Genomic DNA, 21,337 nt, shown 5'->3' with positions numbered 1-21,337 from the left:
GCTACACGCGTATGAGTGTACAGGGGTCCGAATCCTTTCTATGGTTGCCATGGGCCTCCTTTTATAGATCAAGGGGTCACCATAGTGGAAAATTAGTCATTATGCACTAATTAGATAGCAAATAGTGCTATCATACCTAACTCTACAGACAGGGTAGAGCGTATTAAATGCGCCGCTTAGTGTCACATCATGGGATGCCCGGCAAGCCTTGTCGGGCTGTTCTGCCACCTTCTTGCCAGTCTGCTTAACATGTCGCTGGATGGGTGTCATTTGGAGGTGTTTTCCGTAGGAAGTGGCTACCATGTGGCAAAAAACAGCCACTTACTCACTTGGGGGCTTGACACCGCACCGCTCGATGACTTGCGTCGCCGTGAGGTGTGCTGTCTACTACGCAACTTTATTCTTGTAGACTCATGTTGGGCCTCCAAGCGCAGAGTTTTTTAGGACAGTAGCAATTTTCCCTCAAGTGCATGACCTAAGGTTTATCAATCCGTGGGAGGCGTAGGATGAAGATGGTCTCTCTCAAACAACCCTGCAACCAAATACAAGAAATCTCTTGTGTCCCCTACACACGTAATACAATGGCAAATTGTATAGGTGCACTAGTTCGGCGAAGAGATAGTGATAAAAGTGTAATATTGATGGTAGAAATATATTTTTATAATCTGAATAAATAAAAATAGCAAGGTAGCAAATAGTAAACGGGCACAAAAATAGTATTGCAATGCTTGAAAATGAAGCCTAGGGTCCGTACTTTCGCTAGTGCAATCTCTCAACAGTGCTAATATAATTGGATCATATAACCACCCCTCAAAGTGCGATGAAGAATCACTCCAAAGTTCCTATCTAGCGGAGAACATAAGAATAAATTGTTTGTAGGGTACGAAACCACCTCAAAGCTATTCTTTCCGTTCGATCTATTCAAGAGTTCGTACTAAAATAACACAATGCTATTCTTTCCGTTCGATCTATCCTAGAGTTCGTACTAAAATAACACCAAAGCAAATTCATATTCATAATACTCAATCCAACACAAAGAACTTCAAAGAGTGCCCCAAGATTTCTACCGGAGAAACAAAGACAAGAACGTGCATCAACCCCTATGCATAGATTACCCCAATGTCACCTCGGGAATCCGCGAGTTGAGTGCCAAAACATATATCAAGTGAATTAATACGATACCACATTGTCACCAACGAGTATTCAATTGCAAGACATATATCAAGTCTTCTCAAATCCATAAAAGTATTCAATCCGATAACATCGAAATCTCAAAGGGAAAACTCAATTCATCACAACAAGATAGAGAGGGGAAAACACCATATGATCCGACTATATTAACAAAGCTCGTGATACATCAAGATCATGACATCTCAAGAACACGAGAGAGAGAGAGAGAGATTAAACACATAGCTACTGGTACAAACCCTCAGCCCCGAGGGTGGACTACTCCCTCCTCATCGTGGTGGCCGCCAGGATGATGAAGATGGCCACCGGAGATGATTCCCCACTCTGGCAGGGTGCCAGAACGGGGTCTAGATTGGTTTTCGGTGGCTACAGAGCCTTGTGGTGGCGGAACTTCTGATCTAGGTTCACCCCGAGGGTTTTTGGAATATTTGTGAATTTATATGGTAAAGAGGGGGTGCGGGAGGCCACCGAGGTGGGCACAACCCACCTGGGCGCGCCTGGGCCCCCAGGCACGCCTTGGTGGGTTCTGCCCCCCTCGGGGCACCCCCAAGGTGCTGCTCTGGCCCATCCTGGGTGTTCTGGTCCATAAAAAATCTCCAAAAAGTTTCGTGGTGTTTGGACTCCGTTTGATATTGATTTCCAACGATGTAAAAAACAAGCAAAAGCCAGCAACTGACGCTGGGCACTGGGTCAATAGGTTAGTCCCATAAAATGATATAAAGTTGCTATAAAATGATTGTAAAACATCCAAGAATGATAATATAACAGCATGAATACTTCATAAATTATAGATACGTTGGAGACGTATCAGCATCCCCAAGCTTAATTCCTACTCGTCCTCGAGTAGGTAAATGATAAAAGAAATAATTTATGAAGTGTGAATGCTAGAAAAGTGCACAAGTTTGATCAATGACAATTTCAATCACTTTTCCTAGCATCATAACAGCAATTCTTTCTCATAGAATTTCTCATGTTAAAGTAGCAACCAATTCACATGTTAAGGTTCAAACAATGAATTCTCTTGAAACTCAACAACCTATGTTCTTAGTCACCAAGCAATTGCAATTCAACTTATTCAACGGAGTTTAAGTAAGAGCTCCACATACTCAACCATCTTATAGTCTTCTATGATTGCTAACACTCACCGCGTACACATGAGCAAAAGTTTCAACCGGGCACATAGAAAGATAAGGGCTTATTGTTTTGCCTCCCAACGTATTCACCTCAAGGGTGATGTCAACAATAATAACTCATGTTACCCATATCCAACTAGATATATGTGCCTAGATCTTTCCTCAGCACATGATGCTTGCCAAAAGAGAAAAATAAAAAGGAATAGAGAGAAAAACTTTGACTCTTTGCATAAAAGTAAATACTGAAAAGTAAAAGATAGGCCCTTCGCAGAGGGAAGCAGAGGTTGCCATGCGCTTATTTGTTTGTATGCTCAACCCCTTAGTGCAAAAGAACGTCACGTTATATTTCCCCTTATGATAGCAACCTTTATTATGCAGTCTGTCGCTTTTATTCTTTGCCATCACAAGTTCGTACAACGCTCAATTTTCTCTTACACTAAATGATCTAACACTTTTAGAAGCAATTTTTATTGCCTTATTGCACCGATGACAACTTACTTGAAGGATCTTATTCAATTCCTAGGTAGGTATGGTGGACTCTTGAAAATAAGATTTGGGTGTAAGGGTTTTTGGATGCACAAGTAGTATCTCTACTTGGTGCGGAATTTTTGGCTAGCAAAGATGGGGGGCAAGCACCACATGTTGAAGGATCTATGACAATATAACTTCTATTTGAATATGAACAAACATAAATCATTACCTTGTCTTCCTTGTCCAACATCAACAATTTTGGCATATAATATTTTGATGGGGGCGCACAATCACAAAAGATTTTCAGGATAGTATATTTGCATGTGAAAGTTCTCTTCCTTCTACTAATTATTCATGAATTGCTTGTATGACCAATATTGTGATTGTCAAGCTTCAAAAGATTTCACTTTATAAACCCAATGTGAAGCTACCATTAGGCATGATATAATTTCAACTTCATGATATTCAATTCATTCAACAATTTACTCATAGGATATAAGTGAAGCACAAGAGTAAATGACAAGCTACTCCAAAAAGATATAAGTGAAGATCATGAGCATAATATTTATTTCTCTCAAATTAATTTAAGTGAAGCAAGAGAGGATTTCTTCAAAAATACTAAAGCACACAGTGCTCAAAAAGATATAAGTGAAGCACTAGAGAAATTCCACAGAAAAGAGCTTCGTTGACGGGATGTGCGTGCCGCTTACCTAGCCTCCCTGGCAACTATTTGAGGACTCTATTTTATTTAAAAAATTCAGATCTAAGTACTTTATTAAAACAGCAAGAAAAACAAAATAAAATTACATTCTAAGAATAGTACACATAATGTGAAGAAGCAAAAACTTAGGCCCAACCGATACTAACCGTTAATTGTTGAAGAAGAAAGGTGGGATGCCTACCGGGGCATGCCCAAGCTTAGATGCTTGATACTTATCTAAATATTATCTTGGGATGCCTTGGGCATCCCCAATCTTGAGCTTTTGTGTCTCCTTAATTCCTCTCATATCATGGTTTTCCTAAATCTCAAATGCTTCATCCACACAATACTCAACAAGAACTTGTGAGATAAGTTAGTATAAACCAATGCAAAAACCTTATCATTATCTACTATAGCAAATCACTCAAATTATTATTCAACATTGCATACTAAATGCCTCTGCGTATTTAATACTCCTATCCTCAAATAGAATCATTAAACAAGCAAACATATGCAAACAATGCAAACATAACAGCAATCTGCCAAAACAGTACAGTCTGTAAAGAATGCAAGAGTATCAATACTTATTTAACTCCAACAATTATAAAAAAAATACCACACTGTAGAACATTTATCAGAGCTTATTTTGCAAAAAGTTTCAACATTTTATCACATTCTGACTTTTCTAGGGAATTTTTGCAACATCGATAAACTTTCTGTTTTGAAACAGCAACACACATACTTGCAAAATAAGCATGGCAAAGGCTATACTTGACATTTTTATTGAAATAAAAGATGAAAAACATTATTCTAAATAACATCAAGCAAATCCTAACAAAATAAATTTATGCTCCAAGAAAAAAACATATTATGTGACGAATGAAAACATAACTCCAAGTGAGGTTACCGATAATGTTGAAGACGAAAGAGGGGATGCCTTCCGGGGCATCCCCAAGCTTAGTTGCTTGGATCTTCCTTGGATATTAACTTGGGGTGCCTTGGGAATCCCCAAGCTTAGGGTCCTGTCACTCCTTATTCTCCTCATATCGACATCTCACCCAAAACTTTAAAACTTCAATCACACAAAACATAACGGAACTTCGTGAGATAGGTTAGTATGATAACGAGCAAACCATTTCACTTTGGTACTGTCAAAGACAAGATTCATAATTGTTTCCACACAATGCCTACAATAGCATATCATTTCCACAATTTATATTGAACAATATAAGTCATAGAAACTAGAAAGCAAGCAAACTATGCATTGAAAACAGAATCTGTCAAAAACAGAACAGTCTGTAATAATCTGTACTCCAACCATACTTCTGATACTCCAAAAATTATGAAAAATTTGGACCACGTGAGCAATTTGTATATTAATCTTCTACCAAAATAATCAACTGAAAATCACTCTTCTGTTAAAAATGAGAATTATTTTCATGAGCGCAAAAGTTTCTGTTTTTCAGCAAGATCAAATCAACTATCACCCAACATGATCCCAAAGGCTTTACTTGGCACTTTATTGAAACAAAAGCAATAAAACATGATCAATACAGTAGCATAATCATGTGAACACAAAAAAACAGTAGGTAAAAATGTTGGGTTGTCTCCTAACAAGTGTTTTTCTTTAATGCCTTTTAGCTAGGCATGATGATTTCAATGATGCTCGCATAAAAGATTAGAATTGAAACATAACAAGAGCATCATGAAGCACATTTAAGTCTAACACACTTCCTATGCATAGGCATTTTGTGATCAAACAACTTATGGGAACAAGAATCAACTAGCATAGGAAGGCAAAACAAGCATAACTTCAAAACTTTCAACACATGGAGAGAAAACTTGATATTATTGCGATTCCTACAAGCATAAGTTCCTCCCTCATAATAATTTTCAGTATCATCCTGAAGAAAATCGACAATATAACCATCACATAAAGCATTCTTTTCATGACACAAAAGCATAGAAAACTTATTACTCTCCACATAAGCAAATTTCTTCTCATCAATAGTAGTGGGAGCAAACTCAACAAAATAACTATCATGAGAGTGAAAATTAAAATCACGATGACAAGTTTCATGGTTATCATTATTCTTTATAGCATACATGTCATCACCATAATCATCATAGATAGCAACTTTGTTATCATAGTCAATTGAAGCCTCATCCAAAATGGTGGATTTATCACTAAATAAAGTCATGGCCTCTCCAAATCCACATTCATCAATATAATCATCATAAATAGGAGGCATGCAATCATTATAACAAATTTGCACATCAAATCTTGGGGGACTAAAAATATCATCTTCATCAAACATAGCATCCCCAAGCATATGGCTTTGCATATCATTAGCATCATGGATATTCAAAGAATTCATACTAACAACATTGCAATCATGCTCATCATTTATACCAAACATTATATTGAATTCTTCTTCTATCAATCGAGCACAATTTTCCTTTCCATCATTCTCATGAAAGACATTATAAAGATCAATAATACGATGCAACCCCAATTCCATTTTTTTTGTAGTTTTCTTTTTATAAACCAAACTAGTGATAAAACAAGAAACAAAAAGATTCAATTGCAAGATCTAAAGATATACCTTCAAGCACTCACCCCCCGGCAACGGCGCCAGAAAAGAGCTTGATGTCTACTATGCAACTTTATTCTTGTAGACTCGTGTTGGGCCTCCAAGCGCGGAGTTTTGTAGGACAGTAGCAATTTCCCCTCAAGTGGATGACCTAAGATTTATCAATCCGTGCGAGGCGTAGGATGAAGATGGTCTCTCTCAAACAACCCTGCAACCAAATACAAGAAATCTCTTGTGTCCCCAACACACCTAATACAACGGCAAATTGTATAGGTGCACTAGTTCGGCGAAGAGATAGTGATAAAAGTGTAATATTGATGGTAGAAATATATTTTTATAATCTGAATAAATAAAAACAGCAAGGTAGCAAATAGTAAACGGGCACAAAAACAGTGTTGCAATGCTTGAAAATGAAGCCTAGGGTTCATACTTTCGCTAGTGCAATCTCTCAACAATGCTAATATAATTGGATCATATAACCACCCCTCAAAGTGCGATGAAGAATCACTCCAAAGTTCCTATCTAGCGGAGAACATAAGAATAAATTGTTTGTAGGGTACGAAACCACCTCAAAGCTATTCTTTCCATTTGATCTATTCAAGAGTTCGTACTAAAATAACACAAAGCTATTCTTTCCGTTCGATCTATCCTAGAGTTCGTACTAAAATAACACCAAAGCAAATTCATATTCATAATACTCAATCCAACACAAAGAACTTCAAAGAGTGCCCCAAGATTTCTACCGGAGAAACAAAGACAAGAACGTGCATCAACCCCTATGCATAGAGTACCACAATGTCACCTTGGGAATCCGCGAGTTGAGTGCCAAAACATATATCAAGTGAATCAATATGATACCCCATTGTCACCACGAGTATTCAATTGCAAGACATATATCAAGTGTTCTCAAATCCATAAAAGTATTCAATCCGATAACAACGAAATCTCAAAGGGAAAACTCAATTCATCACAACAAGATAGAGAGGGGAAAACACCATATGATCCGACTATATTAACAAAGCCCGCGATACATCAAGATCGTGATATCTCAAGAACATGAGAGAGAGAGAGATTAAACACATAGCTACTGGTGCAAACCCTCAGCCCCGAGGGTGGACTACTCCCTCCTCATCGTGGTGGCTGCCGGGATGATGAAGATGGCCACCGGAGATGATTCCCCCCTCCGGCAGGGTGCCGGAACGGGGTCTAGATTGGTTTTCGGTGGCTACAGAGCCTTGCGGCGGCTAAACTTCTGATCTAGGTTCACCCCGAGGGATTTTGGAATATTTGTGAATTTATAGGGTAAAGAGGGGGTGCGGGAGGCCACCGAGGTGGGCACAACCCACCTGGGCGCGCCTGGGCCCCCAGGCGCGCCCTGGTGGGTTGTGCCCACCTCGGTGGCCTCCCGCACCCACCCTGGTGGGTTGTGCCCCCTCTTGCCTATCCTGTTCTGGTCCATGAAAAATGTCCAAAAAGTTTTGCGGTGTTTGGACTCCGTTTGATATTGATTTCCTGTGATTTAAAAAACAAGCAAAAAACAGCAACTGGTACTGGTCACTGGGTCAATAGGTTAGTCCCAAAAATGATATAAAGTTGCTATAAAATGATTGTAAAACATCCAAGAATGATAATATAACAACATGAATACTTCATAAATTATAGATACGTTGGAGACGTATCAAGGCAGAGCGGTGGTGCCTTGGCGGGGTGGTTTTGCCTTCGTTCTGCCTGGCAGGCCTGCCGGGAAGGTCTTGATGCTTACTCTTGGGGCCACGTCGACCTCGTCAGGCCCGCCTGCCTGGCAAGGGAGGTTTTCCCTTAATGGTATCTTGCTTCCTTTGGCTTGACTTGGTCCTCTTGATCTATACTCTGATTTCTCAAAGATACGATCTCTTCAGATTGGCCTTGTCTTGGATGTTGCAACTTTGCTCTTTTGGGCCTGTGCACGGTCTGGGCAACAAACCCAGGGTTTGTTGCATCGAGAATACGTCTATAAGCATAAGTTCCAAAAGGACAAGTAAAGGTGGTTTTCTTTTGATCTGGTTGTGATACAGGTATTTGAGAGAAACCAGAATATCTATCAAGAAAGCAAAAGTGTGTGTGCTTAGATAATCTTTCTAACATTTGATCAATGAAAGGCAGAGCGTAATGATCTTTTGTAGTGGCTTTATTTATTTTTCTAAAATCTATTACCATTTTGTAACCAATCACAGTTCTTTGTGGGATAAGTTCATTTTTATCATTAGGAACAACAATTATACCTCCCATTTTAGGGACACAATGAACATGACTTACCCATCTACTATCAGCTATGGGACAAATTATACCTGCTTCCATAAGCTTTAGTATTTCATTTCTTACCACTTCTTTCATCTAGTGATTCAGTTGTCGTTGATGATCAACGACTGGTTTAGCATCAGGTTCCATATTAATCTTGTGCCGACAGAGAGTGGGACTAATGCCCTTAAGATCATCAAGAGTATATCCAATAGCAGCGCAGTGCTTCCTCGGATTTTTTTAAGAATCTCTTTTCTTCATGTTTTGTAAGGTTAGCACTAATAATAATAGGATATATCTTTTTTTCATCAAGATAAGCATATTTTAAAGTGTCAGGCAGTTGCTTTAATTCAAACACAGGATCACCTTTAGGTGGAGGAGGACCTCCTAGAGTTTCAATAGGTAAATTATGCTTAAGGATAGGTTGTTGTTCAAAGAATATTTTATCTATTTCATTTCTTTCATGCAAGTGCATATCATTTTTATGGTCTAGCAAATATTGTTCTAGTGGATCAGTAGGAGGCACGGCAATAGAAGCAAGACCAATTATTTCATCCTTACTAGGTAATTCTTTATCATGAGGATGTCTATGAAACTTAGAGAAATTAAACTCATGAGACACATCACCAAAATTTACACTGACAGTTTCTTTATGGCAATCTATCTTAGTTGACAGTGTTCAAGAAAGGTCTACCAAATATTATAGGACAAATCATCTTGTGGAGAACCAAGAACTAGAAAATTAGTGGGGTATTTTATTTTCCCACAAAGACTTCAACATTTCTAACAATCCCAAGTGGTGTAATGGTGTCTCTATTAGCAAGTTTAATAGTAACATCAATATCTTCTATTTCAGTAGGTGCTATATCATTCATAATTTCTTGGTATAAGGTAAAAGGAATAGCACTCACACTAGCACCCAAATCACATAAACCATGATACCAATGATGTCCTATTTTAACTGAGACAACAGGCATGCCAACAACAGGCTTATTCTTGTCTTTAGTATCTGGTTTGGCAATTCTAGCAGCTTCATCACAGAAGTAAATAACATGCCCATCAATATTATCAACCAAGAGATCTTTAATCATAGAAATACTTGGTTTTACTTTAATTTTTTTAGAGGGTCTAGGTGCTTTAATATTAATTTTGTTAACCATGGTTGACACTTTAGCATGTTCCTTTATCCTAACAGGGAAAGGTGGTTTTTTAATATAAGTAGTAGGCACAACTGGATCAACATTGTAAATGATAGTTTCATCTTTAACTGTAACTGGCTTCTCAATCTTTTCTTTAATAGGGGAGTGATATTTAAACCAATTCTCTTTAGGGAGATCAACATGAGTAGCAAATGATTCACAAAAAGAGGCTACTATCTCAGAGTCAAGTCCATATTTGGTGCTAAACTCGCGAAAAGCATCAGTATTCATAAAAGATTTAACACAATCAAACTCAAGCTTAATACCTGACTCTTTACCTTCGTTGAGTTCCCAATCTTCAGAGTTTCATTTAATTCCTTCCAAAAGATCCCACCTGAATTCAATAGTCTTCTTCATAAAAGAACCAGCACAAGAAGTATCGAGCATGGATTGATCATTACGAGAAAGCCGAGCATAAATTTTTTGAATAATAATTTCTCTTGAGAGCTCATGATTAGGGCATGAATATAACAATGATTTAAGCCTTCCCCAAGAAAGAGCAATACTTTCTCCTTCACGAGGCCCAAAATTATATATATAATTCCGATCACGATGAACTAGATGCATTGGATAGAACTTTTGGTGAAATTCAAATTTCAATCGATTCCAGTTCCAAGCTCCAATATCATCACATAGCCTATACCATGTCAATGCTTTTCCCCCCAAAGATAAAGGGAAAACCTTCTTATTAACTTCATCTCCGGGTAAACCTGCAAGCTTAAATAATTCACAAACGTCATCCACATAGATTAGGTGCATATCAGGATGTAGGGTTCCATCTCCTCCATAAGGATTAGCTAGCAGTTTCTCTATCATACCCGAAGGAATTTCATAACCAATATTTTTAGTAGGTGTAGTAGGTTGAGGGGCAACTCTTTGTGTTTCTGGTCGAGGTGAAGATACCCCGAACAAACCCCTCAAAGGATTGTTTTCCATAGTAACAAGTGACAATAAATTTCAGCACGTTATATAAATTTTTCCTTACCGATTTTCACTTACCAAGAGCGCTTCACTCCCCGGCAACAGTGCCAGAAAAGAGTCTTGATGAACCACAAGTATAGGGGATCAACCGTAGTCCTTTTGATAAGTAAGAGTGTCGAACCCAACGAGGAGCAGAAGGAAATGACAAGCGGGTTTCAGCAAGGTAATTTCTGCAAGCACTGAAATTGTCGGTAACAAGTAGTTTGATACCAAGATAATTTGTAACAAGTAACAAGTAGCAATAGTAACAATAGGTGCAGAAAGGTACCCCAATCCTTTTGTGGCAAAGGACAGGCCGGAACGGTCTCTTATAATAAGCAAAGCGTTCTTGAGGGCACACGGGAATTTCATCTGGTCACTTTCATCATGTTGGTTTGATTCACGTTCGCTAATTTGATATGTGGGTGGACCAGTGCTTGGGTGTTGTTCTTACTTGAACAAGACTCCAACTTATGATTAACCCCCTCGCAAGCATCCGCAACTACGAAATAAGAATTAAGATAACAATCTAACCATAGCATTAAACATATAGATCCAAATCAGCTACTAACGGAATAACGCATAAACTAGGGTTTAAGCTTCTGTCACTCTAGCAACCCAACATCTAATAACTACTCCACAATGCTTTCCCTTAGGCCCAAAGATGGTGAAGTGTCATGTAGTTAACGTTCACATAACACCACTAAGGGAATCACAACATACATATCATCAAATTATCGAACGAATATCAAATTCACATGATTACTTGCAACATGACTTCTCCCGTGGCCTCAAGAACAAAGGCAACTACTCACAAATAATATTCATGCTCAGGATCAAAGGGATATTAAATAGCATAATGGATCTGAACATATAATCTTTCACCAAATAAATCATCTAGCATCAACTACAAGATGTAATCAACACTACTAGTCATCCACAGGTACCAATCTGAGGTTTTGATACAAAGATTGAACACAAGAAATGAACTAGGGTTTGAGATGAGATGGTGTTGTTGAAGATGTTGATGAAGATTGGCCTTCCAAAGATGAGAGGGTTGTTGGTGATGAAGATGGCTTCGATTTCCCCCTCTGGGAGGGAAGTTTCCCTGGCAGAATCGCTCCGCCGAAGGGCAAAAGTGCTCCTGCCCAAGTTCCGCCTCGAGGCGGTGGTGCTCCGTCTCGAAAGCCCTGGTTCCTAGTGGGCACCTGGGTGGCCCCCTCTGGTATTTCTTTATTCCATTTTTTTATATTCCAAAATAATTCTCCGTGAAATTTCAACTCATTTGGAGATGTGCATAATAGGTATCTCTGACATGGCTTTTTCAGGTCCAGAATTCCAGCTGCCGGCATTCTCCCTCTATGTGTAAACTTTGCATGTTATGAGAGAAAAGGCATTAGAATTACTCCACAAAGTGTTATAATGAATAAAAACACTATAAATAACAGTAGGAAAACATGATGCAAAATGGACGTATCATCGCTGCAGGTGTCAACTAGCTAGGGGTCATAATATTGGGAGAGTGATCATTCGATGTAAAGGGGTGATGCTTGTAACACAACTCTATTCTCTTCTTAATTAGTGGACGAGGCCAATCTTTCGCTACCATGTTGAAATAAATAAATAAATGGTACAACATAACTATTTGGACCCCACAAATATACCTTTTGGCAAGTTTTGTTTGATACAGAGAGAGAAAGAGAGATAGAAGAGACATGCTGCATTAGACTTTTCAAAATAAATAAATACCTAATTCTCGAATTCTCTTAAATACTGAGAAACTTGCTGATAAATTACATCCACTTATTTTAATAGTAGGATGGTTAAGAATTATTTCTGTTTGAATCTAACGATAACAATATCTATTATGTGTTGATAATTTTTTTTGTTATAACCTAATCTTGTGCAGTTCTCTCTTGTTATAAGGTAGTATTACCGTTGATATGTAGTTCAATGGCATATAATTGTATAAGCATAACATTTTTATTGTTTGTATAAATTCAGATAGACAACTTGATAACTGAAGTTGCAACCATCTTATTTGAATTGTTATCTCTCACTGAGTTTGTATCAATGTTCACTCGAGCTCTTACATAAATGAGTTCTTAAACTGCAAGAGATATATAAATTAAAACATCGAGATACGGAGATACACCGTCACCTTCATCATACTGACATACCCATTTTTGTTGGTAATGGCGGACCCGATTCACTCGTGAGAGAGGTAAACAAATTTAGGAAATATAACTTGAAAATGTATATAATGAATTAATCCCACATTGTCGATCTGAGCTGAATAAAAGTATACAATTTTTATCTATTTATACTAAACACTTTTACTTTTTATATAACTCGTTCTCTAACCGTATGACCTATATCGGTATATTTCATTATTATGTTTAGAGAAACTAACCATAGGAATCTTGTTAGATATCCAGTTAATTGTGTTTACAATTATGATGTCTATGGTTGCTAATACACTTGCATTAAATTTAAACTATATTGTAGAAAAGTAGTGTTAGTTATTTCGTGTCTCTAACAACATCATTTGTTAAGCCGATTGCCCCTAAATAAAAGTTAAATGAAAAAGGTGTCATGTATCTAGAAATTAAATTGTGCAACTTAGATGAACTATCGGTGTATGTATATGCTGGCCTCTATTAGTGTTCTCAAATATCTTGATAGAGAACTCCATAATCTAACAAATATCTTGACAGTGGTTATACAGTATATCTATATGTAAATTGATTGCATTCTATAATAGATAAGTTGTCTCAAAGGATTTGGCCATGTTCATTGGCATTGCTTGTATAACTGTCCTTCAGTGCCGAATATGTCTTTCATGTTTTTGGATTTAATGGTGTACCTGGTACCTTGATTTTTGACTTGAAAACCATTATGTTAGAAGTTACATATGCACAACTCTTTCAAACAAATGATATGTTTGTTGTATTGACTTAATGTGTGACATATTGAGTCAATAAGAACTCCCTTTACACATATTAAAAACATATGCACATGGTATTGTTCAACCATAGCACACAACAAGTTTAACCCCCCCCCACCCTCCCCTAAGTACGAGTGGAACTCTACAAAGAAAAGAGCCTTGCCGAGCGCCTTTGCTGCCATGCACGTCAAAGAATAAAAGCCAAACATGATATGAGGCCCTATTATAATGGCAACACAACATAGTCACAGACTCCCAATAGCTTTGTATTTTCCTTTCATCTCAAAGAAGCTGATACTCTTCAGCATCAACACGATATGAGGCCCTATTACAATGGCAACACAACACTTCGTTTTATCTCTCAACATCAACATCATTAGAACTTAATACCGACTGACCGGGTCTGAGACACACCAGCTGAACTATTTTGATGCATATAATCCCCACCATGTCTATAAACTAGACATTAAGGTGAACATATCTGAATTTTCTCTCAACTGCCCTTCTTCAGATCTTCTGCCATATATTTTAGCACCACTTGTAGGTGCTAATGACTTGGAACTGTATAAAACATTTAAACAAATAATGTAAATATATTACGTGGGTGCTTAGATTATGGAAACTCTTGAGATTTACAGGTTGATTACTCGTGGGCGTCAGCCACCTCCAATGATTGCCACGCGTCCCGGTGGCCCCACGCACCGCTTCTCACACCTCGGCCTTATCCCCGCGCACGAAGGCATCGCCCAACCACACAATTCTCCTACTCTTGTGTTGACCTAGCCCCGCGTGCATCTTCTAGATTTCGCTCATTCCTCCCGTGGCAATCTACTTCACCGACGAATAGGCATGAAAACAGAGAGGAAACGGACGGAACTGAGTGCTACCACATTTGTTTTCATTCTTTTGTAGAAGCAAAAACGAATACAGAAACCCAGAATGAATACTGAAATGGATACTGCCAGAAACAGACACGGAGGAAATACAAGGCGGACACGATAATCGAAGTGGGCATCGATCGGAACTTTAAAACCCCTTGAGTCATAGAGAAATAAACACACAAAAAACAAATATTATGAAATGTTACCATGGCTACAAAATAATATGATTATGTTAACAACTTAGCGTAGTATTATAGTAGTACTGAACAATTGTGTATAGGGTCTAGTTGAGTAGGTATGTGGTAGTAGAAGTTGTGGCTCAAATGATTCATTCTGCTCATTGTATCATTGTGTTGTTTGATGGTTGGGCTATAAAGCAGCCATAGGCCTTTACTAAAAACGGAAATTTCATATTCATGGAAACAAAAAGTTTCATTTCCACCGGAAAACACCGTTCCATTTTTGTTTTTGTTTCGCATAAGTAATTCCATTTCCATGTCCGTTTTGCAAATTTCTGTCTCCATTTTCATATTTCCTCTCCATTTCCATTTTTCTCTTCTGAAAAATGAAAAGTTTCTCTCTATGTTTATCCCTACCGAACAAGGCAGCAATCGGCGTTGCAACGGAGATAAGTCTAGGGGTGCGCCCGACTGCTGCAATGGCCAGCTGGGAGATGGTGCCCGTTGCAAGGACGGCCACCACAAGAGACCACTCAATGGGGTTGGACGGCGGTGCTGCAGGTGATGGAGGGTCGCCAGCCCTGCGAGCGACGACCGCGACGCGAGGTCGTGCTTCACCAACATCCACGACTGATTTTCCCTGGAAATCAGTCTGATGACACGTAGCAGCCGCCTAAGATTATTTGCGACAGTGCAAAGGTTTTTGACCCTAGCACCTATTTTCACGTCTTCATCACCGTTGCTAATCGATTCCTCTCACCTTCAACATCCTCTAACATTTACACGTGCTGCCTATGGATACGGATGCTCTACGTGTCGATCAACCGTTGCCAGCAGAAAGAAAGCTCACGAAGAAGATCGTGAAGCAGAAACAACTCCAGCCTTCGCTCCTTCAGCACCAAAGTTTGTGAAGCGATCAATAATCCGATTAACCACAACCAAACAAAAGCAATCAAAGATCGGGCCAGAGTACTACGTGTGCATGGTACGGGTACGCGTGTCAGAGACGATCACTGTCCTGTCGACCGTCGGAGACGTAGCGCCAACGCGATCGACCCAAGCCATGCATATGCATGCATTCACTCCACTCCACTAACCCCGGCCGGGCGTCTCGCTCTGGCTCATCTGGGCGCGTGGTAGCTAGCGGCTTCCCTCCGCCATTACTCGCGCCGAGACACCGTGACCCTCCCTTGGCATCCAAGGAACCGCGCGGCTGCGGCCGGCGTCATGTGTTCCAGGAACCCGGAGTAAATGGATAGAGATGGATACCCCGAGACAGACCTCGCCGCCGGGGCAACGCGCGTACGAGCGCAACCGCCGCCGTACCGGGAGAATTTAGTGCCGTGCGCACGCAGCACAGCATGCGACTATGCGTGCGCGCCTACACTACACACTACACGGTACACACGCAGGCTGGCCGGCCGGCCGTATGGCTCCAGATCGGATCGGCATCGGCTGCAGCCATTCAATGCCGGCGATCGAATCGACCACACGGTGGAAGCCAACGGAGTAAAATGGAAGCCACCGGAAGTAAAATGCATGGACGTTGTCTCCGGCAGTGTGAAGTCAGTGCCAGTCTGCCAGACTGAGCTCGATCACTTGTAATTATCTGGGGTATTTTTCGGACGTACCGAGGTACTGAGGTAGCAAGGCTGGTCCGAGAGGCGTGTAGGACCATGCTAGCACTTGCCATGTCGCTGTATAGTGTACCTCGCTTTGGCTGGACCATGTGAAGCTACATACGACGACGACGACGACGACGACGATGATTGCGCAGTGGAAAAGGAGCACCGCCACAGATTCCAATCTCATCTTCATGATGATGAAATCACGACCACCGGATCAGAACCGAGGGTGAGGGGGTGCGCCCTTTCCACTCGGAACCAAGAATCTTATCAGCTAGGCTTAGGCTTATGAACGCCATACTCTTACTCGTGGCTACAACTGTTACCAGCCCTAGGAAATTACCTAGGCTCACATGAGCTTACGAACGATGTTCTGGACCACAGGAGGATGCATTTGGCATTTGCTTAGGCTTTCAGCAACGACTCACCTGTTGGGCAACAGCTACAGCCCTCAGGGTCTCACAGAATAGCCACTTCAGCTACTGCGACTAAACCCCAGCCCACTATCGATCACACTACTCACATCCTCAACTCGATCCACAGTTAAGAGTATCTATAGCCGGACTTTACAAATCCGGCCCATCACCGCGAACGCGACCGGGCGCGTTCGCGGACAGTGATTGGTCACGCATCAAATTAATTACTCGGCGTCCGAGTCTTTCATATTTCAACCCCTAAATCTATACAAAGCATGTAAAAAAAATCCTACGTACTACATACTACATGATACCCTAGCTAATCTTCGTCGCCGGAGATGTCCAAGACGACGGTGCCGGGCACCAACTGGACGGGCGGGTATGAGGGCTCCGGCTCATCGATCCTCCTCCTGCCCGACCTCATCCATGTAGGCGAGCATCTCCGTCTCCTCCGTGGCCTCCATCTCCTACCGGCGATGGCGTCTAGCCTCCGCAGCCGACTCCGAGCGGAGGGAATCGAGGATGGCCTGCTACTCCGCCTGCAGATCCACGTCGCCAGTGTCGCCCACATCCTCCTCGGCGGGCTCATCCTCCTCCTCCTCAGGCTCATCCTCCTCCTCCTCCTCGTCATCGTCCTCCTCCTCCAACTCCTCCTCCGGATCCACTGCACCCGGAGGTAGCCTCGCGGCGGTCCGGGCTTCACGTCTTGCCAGGATATGCTCAAGGAGCTCGAGCCGACGCTCCGGCGTTAGAAATGGGTGGCTCCTCACCTGGCGGTGTGGGGTCATGGCTACTAGGCGGGCGTGGGGAGTGGAAAGTGGCGGTGGGGGCGGACAGGCCGAGAAAAATGTGGATGGTAGGGTTTCGGTGCCGCCGGTCGACTTAAATAGCCGGGCTAGGCACTACGCGGCTCGCCGGAGCGGCGCCACGCGGCGATATCAGTCTGACGGAAGAGACGAGCTTCGAACCGCTGGGTTTCCGGGCGTTTCCGCGCGCGACCCCATCGTCAGCTCGACGTGACGGGCGCGCCCGGGCGCCCCCATATCTGCCCCATACTCGGGCTGGATATGAGAGGTGCCGGTCAGCCCGCACGTTTGAGGCTCGTTTGAGACGCCCGTTTGTGTCAGATTTTCGTGACCAGTCAATGACCGGGCGGGTGATACGTCTCCGTCGTATCTATAATTTTTTATTGTTCCATGCCAATATTCTACAACTTTCATATACTTTTGGCAACTTTTTATACTATTTTGGGACTAACATATTGATCTAGTGCCCAGTGCCAGTTCCTGTTTGTTGCATGTTTTTTGTTTCGCAGAAAATCCATATCAAACGGAGTTCAAACGCGATAAAAACTTAAGGAGATTTTTTTTGAAATATATGTGATTTTTGGGAAAAAGAATCAACGCGAGACGATGCCCGAGGGGCCACAAGGCAGGGGCGCGCCCCAGGGGGTAGGGCGTGCCCTGGGCCCTTGTGGTCACCCCGTAAGGCGGTTGGTCCCTTCTTTCGCCGCAAGAAAGCTAATATCCGGATAAAAATCGTGTTAAAATTTCAGTCCAATCGGAGTTACGGATCTCCGGGAATTTAAGAAATGGTAAAAGGCCAGAATCTGGGAGCGCAGAAACAGAAGGAAACAGAGAGAGAGAGAGAGAGAGAGAGAGAGAGAGATATCCAATCTCGGAGGGGCTCCCGCTCCTCCGCCGCCATGGAGGCCATGGACCAGAGGGGAAACCCTTCTCCCATCTAGGGGGAAGGTCAAGGAAGAAGAAGAAGGAGGGGGCTCTCTCCCCCTCTCATCCGGTGGCGCCGGAACGCCATCGGGGCCATCATCGTGACGACGATCTACACCAACAACTTCGCCGCCGTCATCACCAACTCTCTCCCCCTCTATGCAGCGGTGTAACACCTCTCCTCCCCGGTGTAATCTCTACTTAAACATGGTGTTGAACGCTATATATTATTTCCCAATGATGTATGCCTATCCTATGATGTTTGAGTAGATCCGTTTTGTCCTATGGGTTCATTGATGATCGTGATTGGATTGAGTTGCATGTTTTATTATTGGTGCTGTCCTATGGCGCTCTCCGTGTCACGCAAGCGTGAGGGATCCCCGTTGTAGGGTTTGCAATATGTTCATGGTTTGCTTATTGTCTGCGTTGTGTGAGTGATAGAAATACAAACACGGATAAGTGGGTTATGGCATATGGGAATAAAGAGGACTTGATACTTTAATGCTATGGTTGGGTTTTACCTTAATGATCTTTAGTAGTTACGGATGTTTGCTAGAGTTCCAATCATAAGTGCATATGATTCAAGAAGAGAAAGTATGTTAGCTTATGCCTCTCCCTCATATAAAATTACAATAATGATTACCGGTCTAGTTATCGATTGCCTAGGGACAAATAAATTTCTTGTGACAAAAAGCTCTCTACTAAAACTAATTTAGTTGTTTCTTTATCTAAACAGCCCCTAGTTTTTATTTACGTGCTCTTTATTATCTTGCAAACCTATCTCACAGCACCTACAAAGTACTTCTAGTTTCATACTTATTCTAGGTAAAACGAACGTTAAGCGTTGTAGAGTTGTATCGATGGTCGATAAAACTTGAGGGAACATTTGTTCTCCTTGTTGGGTTCAACACTCTTACTTATCGAAAGAGGCTACAACTGATCCCTATACTTGTGGGTTATCAGCGGGCGTCCGACCGTTTGAGGCCGGTTTGGGGCGCCCGACAGTAGATGCTCTAAAACAGCCTCTGGTTCTCTACTAGACTGCATGGAACTGAGGGAAGCACGGTAAGGAATTTTGACCAAGGGTAGCATTTCCAGATTGACAGGTAAGGTAGAATCCAAACACTTTGGTGCCTGGAACAGAATGTTGATCGGAGAAGTTAATCAAAAATAAACATGTGTGTAGATACACACAAAAAAAACACATGGTTAAAAGAGCCGTCTAAAACACTACTCAGAATCTCTTCCCTTATCATCTTACCGGTGTGCCCTAATTCTACATCGGTGCATTGTTTAAAGAAACCACCCAGATAGGACTACAAGCATACCAATATAAAACAGATTCAGTAAAATGAGTATCCACTTGACAAAGTTGTAATGTGCCTATGACATTACATCACCAAGAATATTTTTCGCCAATTAGCCATCACATGTCTTGAGTAACAAAAAAAAACGACTTAACTGCATACGTTTGCATTTCTGTTCACCAACTTATAATGAGTTTGTCAACATGATTGCTATTACAAAAATATAACAAAGCACAATTTCTGATAAAATAAAATTAGCAAAGCAAAATCCATGGTGTTTGCAAAACTTTTAGTCTAAAACTGAGCTCAAACTAGCAAGTCCCTCACAATTTTATTCGGTTGCTTATGGAAAATCTACAATTTGCTCCATGCAGTTTTGAAGTGGCAGCCAGTGAGGTGCAGTAAACTTAATCCAGTAACGGCATGGTGCCAGTAAAAGCAAGAAATTACATCCAAAGAGTTGAAGAGGTAAAACAGTACATCCAAAGAGTTGAAGAGGTAAAACAGTGGCCAACAAGTTCAAACCCGAAATATATGGCCTTGTCATCTACTACAAAAAAAACAAACGTATACAAGACAAAATGACATGCTAAGTAAGCAATTTAACAGCAGTTCCGGTTGACTGGACATTGCGGAAGGAAAAACCCTAACATCAAGTTTATACTCCCTAAGTGACTTAGAACTTCTGTTGTATCCAATTGCCGTGAATTAGTTAAACACCAATCTAGCCTATTAGTCGTATCACATGATAGTTATGCCCAGGCAAAGCAGCTAGCTGTTCAGCTTGGTGCGAGAATAGTAACTGCAAATTTGCAATCCCTTTGCGGAGAGAACAATACTACAACAGGACGGTTGACATGATTATGACGAATCGATGCATGACTTTGTTGAACAATATGTTGGTAAGAATATCACTGGCAAGAACTGGAAACGTCCATGAAGCATGAGAATAACAGGACAGGTGAACTTCACGGTAGAAAGGCCTCCCTATGTGAGCACATAAAGCGTTTCGACTTCCAGTCCAGAGGCCATGTTCTTCTGTTTAAGGCATATTAACTGCTTTGAACAATGTGTTTCCATTACTAAGAGAAATTGACACCCATAGAAGAATATTGACCTGACTACTCAGCCACTGTGTCCAAATTTACAGAACATCATTGCTGACATCCAGGGTCATGTCAGAAACACTATGGTACCTTTTTACAAGTTGTACTAATCATCCTTTGTGTTCCATTAGTTAAATTTCAAACAATTAAATCTGGTATGCTAAGAATTTCAAATACACACCGATGCATCTATGGTTTAGGTAGGACAACATCATCTTTTCAGTTCATAATAAGCACATCATGTTCAGGGGGTATATGTTGTGGAGAATGCAGAAAGCGACTTTTACGCCTAACTGCAAATATTTATGAACTTCATTGTTCAGCTTCAAGCTTTAATGATCAATAAGTTGAAGCAACGTACATTGATGGTGCAAAAGCGATAACATTAACAAAGGCTACGTAGTAAGTTTATAGGTGTTTCTGACATGATCGATATAGGTGTTTGCAAAGCATTATACACCAGATTATGTAGGTGTTTGCAACAACTTATAGTCAAAAGCTAAAACTAAGCTCAAATTAAAATGTCCTCGCAATTTTTTTGGGTTGCTTCTGGAAAATCTGCAAATCTCCCCATGCAGTTTTGAAGTGGCAACCAATTGGGTGCAGTAAACTTAGCTCAATAAC

Source organism: Triticum aestivum, chromosome 5D, assembly GCF_018294505.1.
Source record: "Triticum aestivum cultivar Chinese Spring chromosome 5D, IWGSC CS RefSeq v2.1, whole genome shotgun sequence".
In the NCBI taxonomy this organism is placed as follows: domain Eukaryota; kingdom Viridiplantae; phylum Streptophyta; class Magnoliopsida; order Poales; family Poaceae; genus Triticum; species Triticum aestivum.
This window is presented reverse-complemented; position numbering follows the sequence as displayed.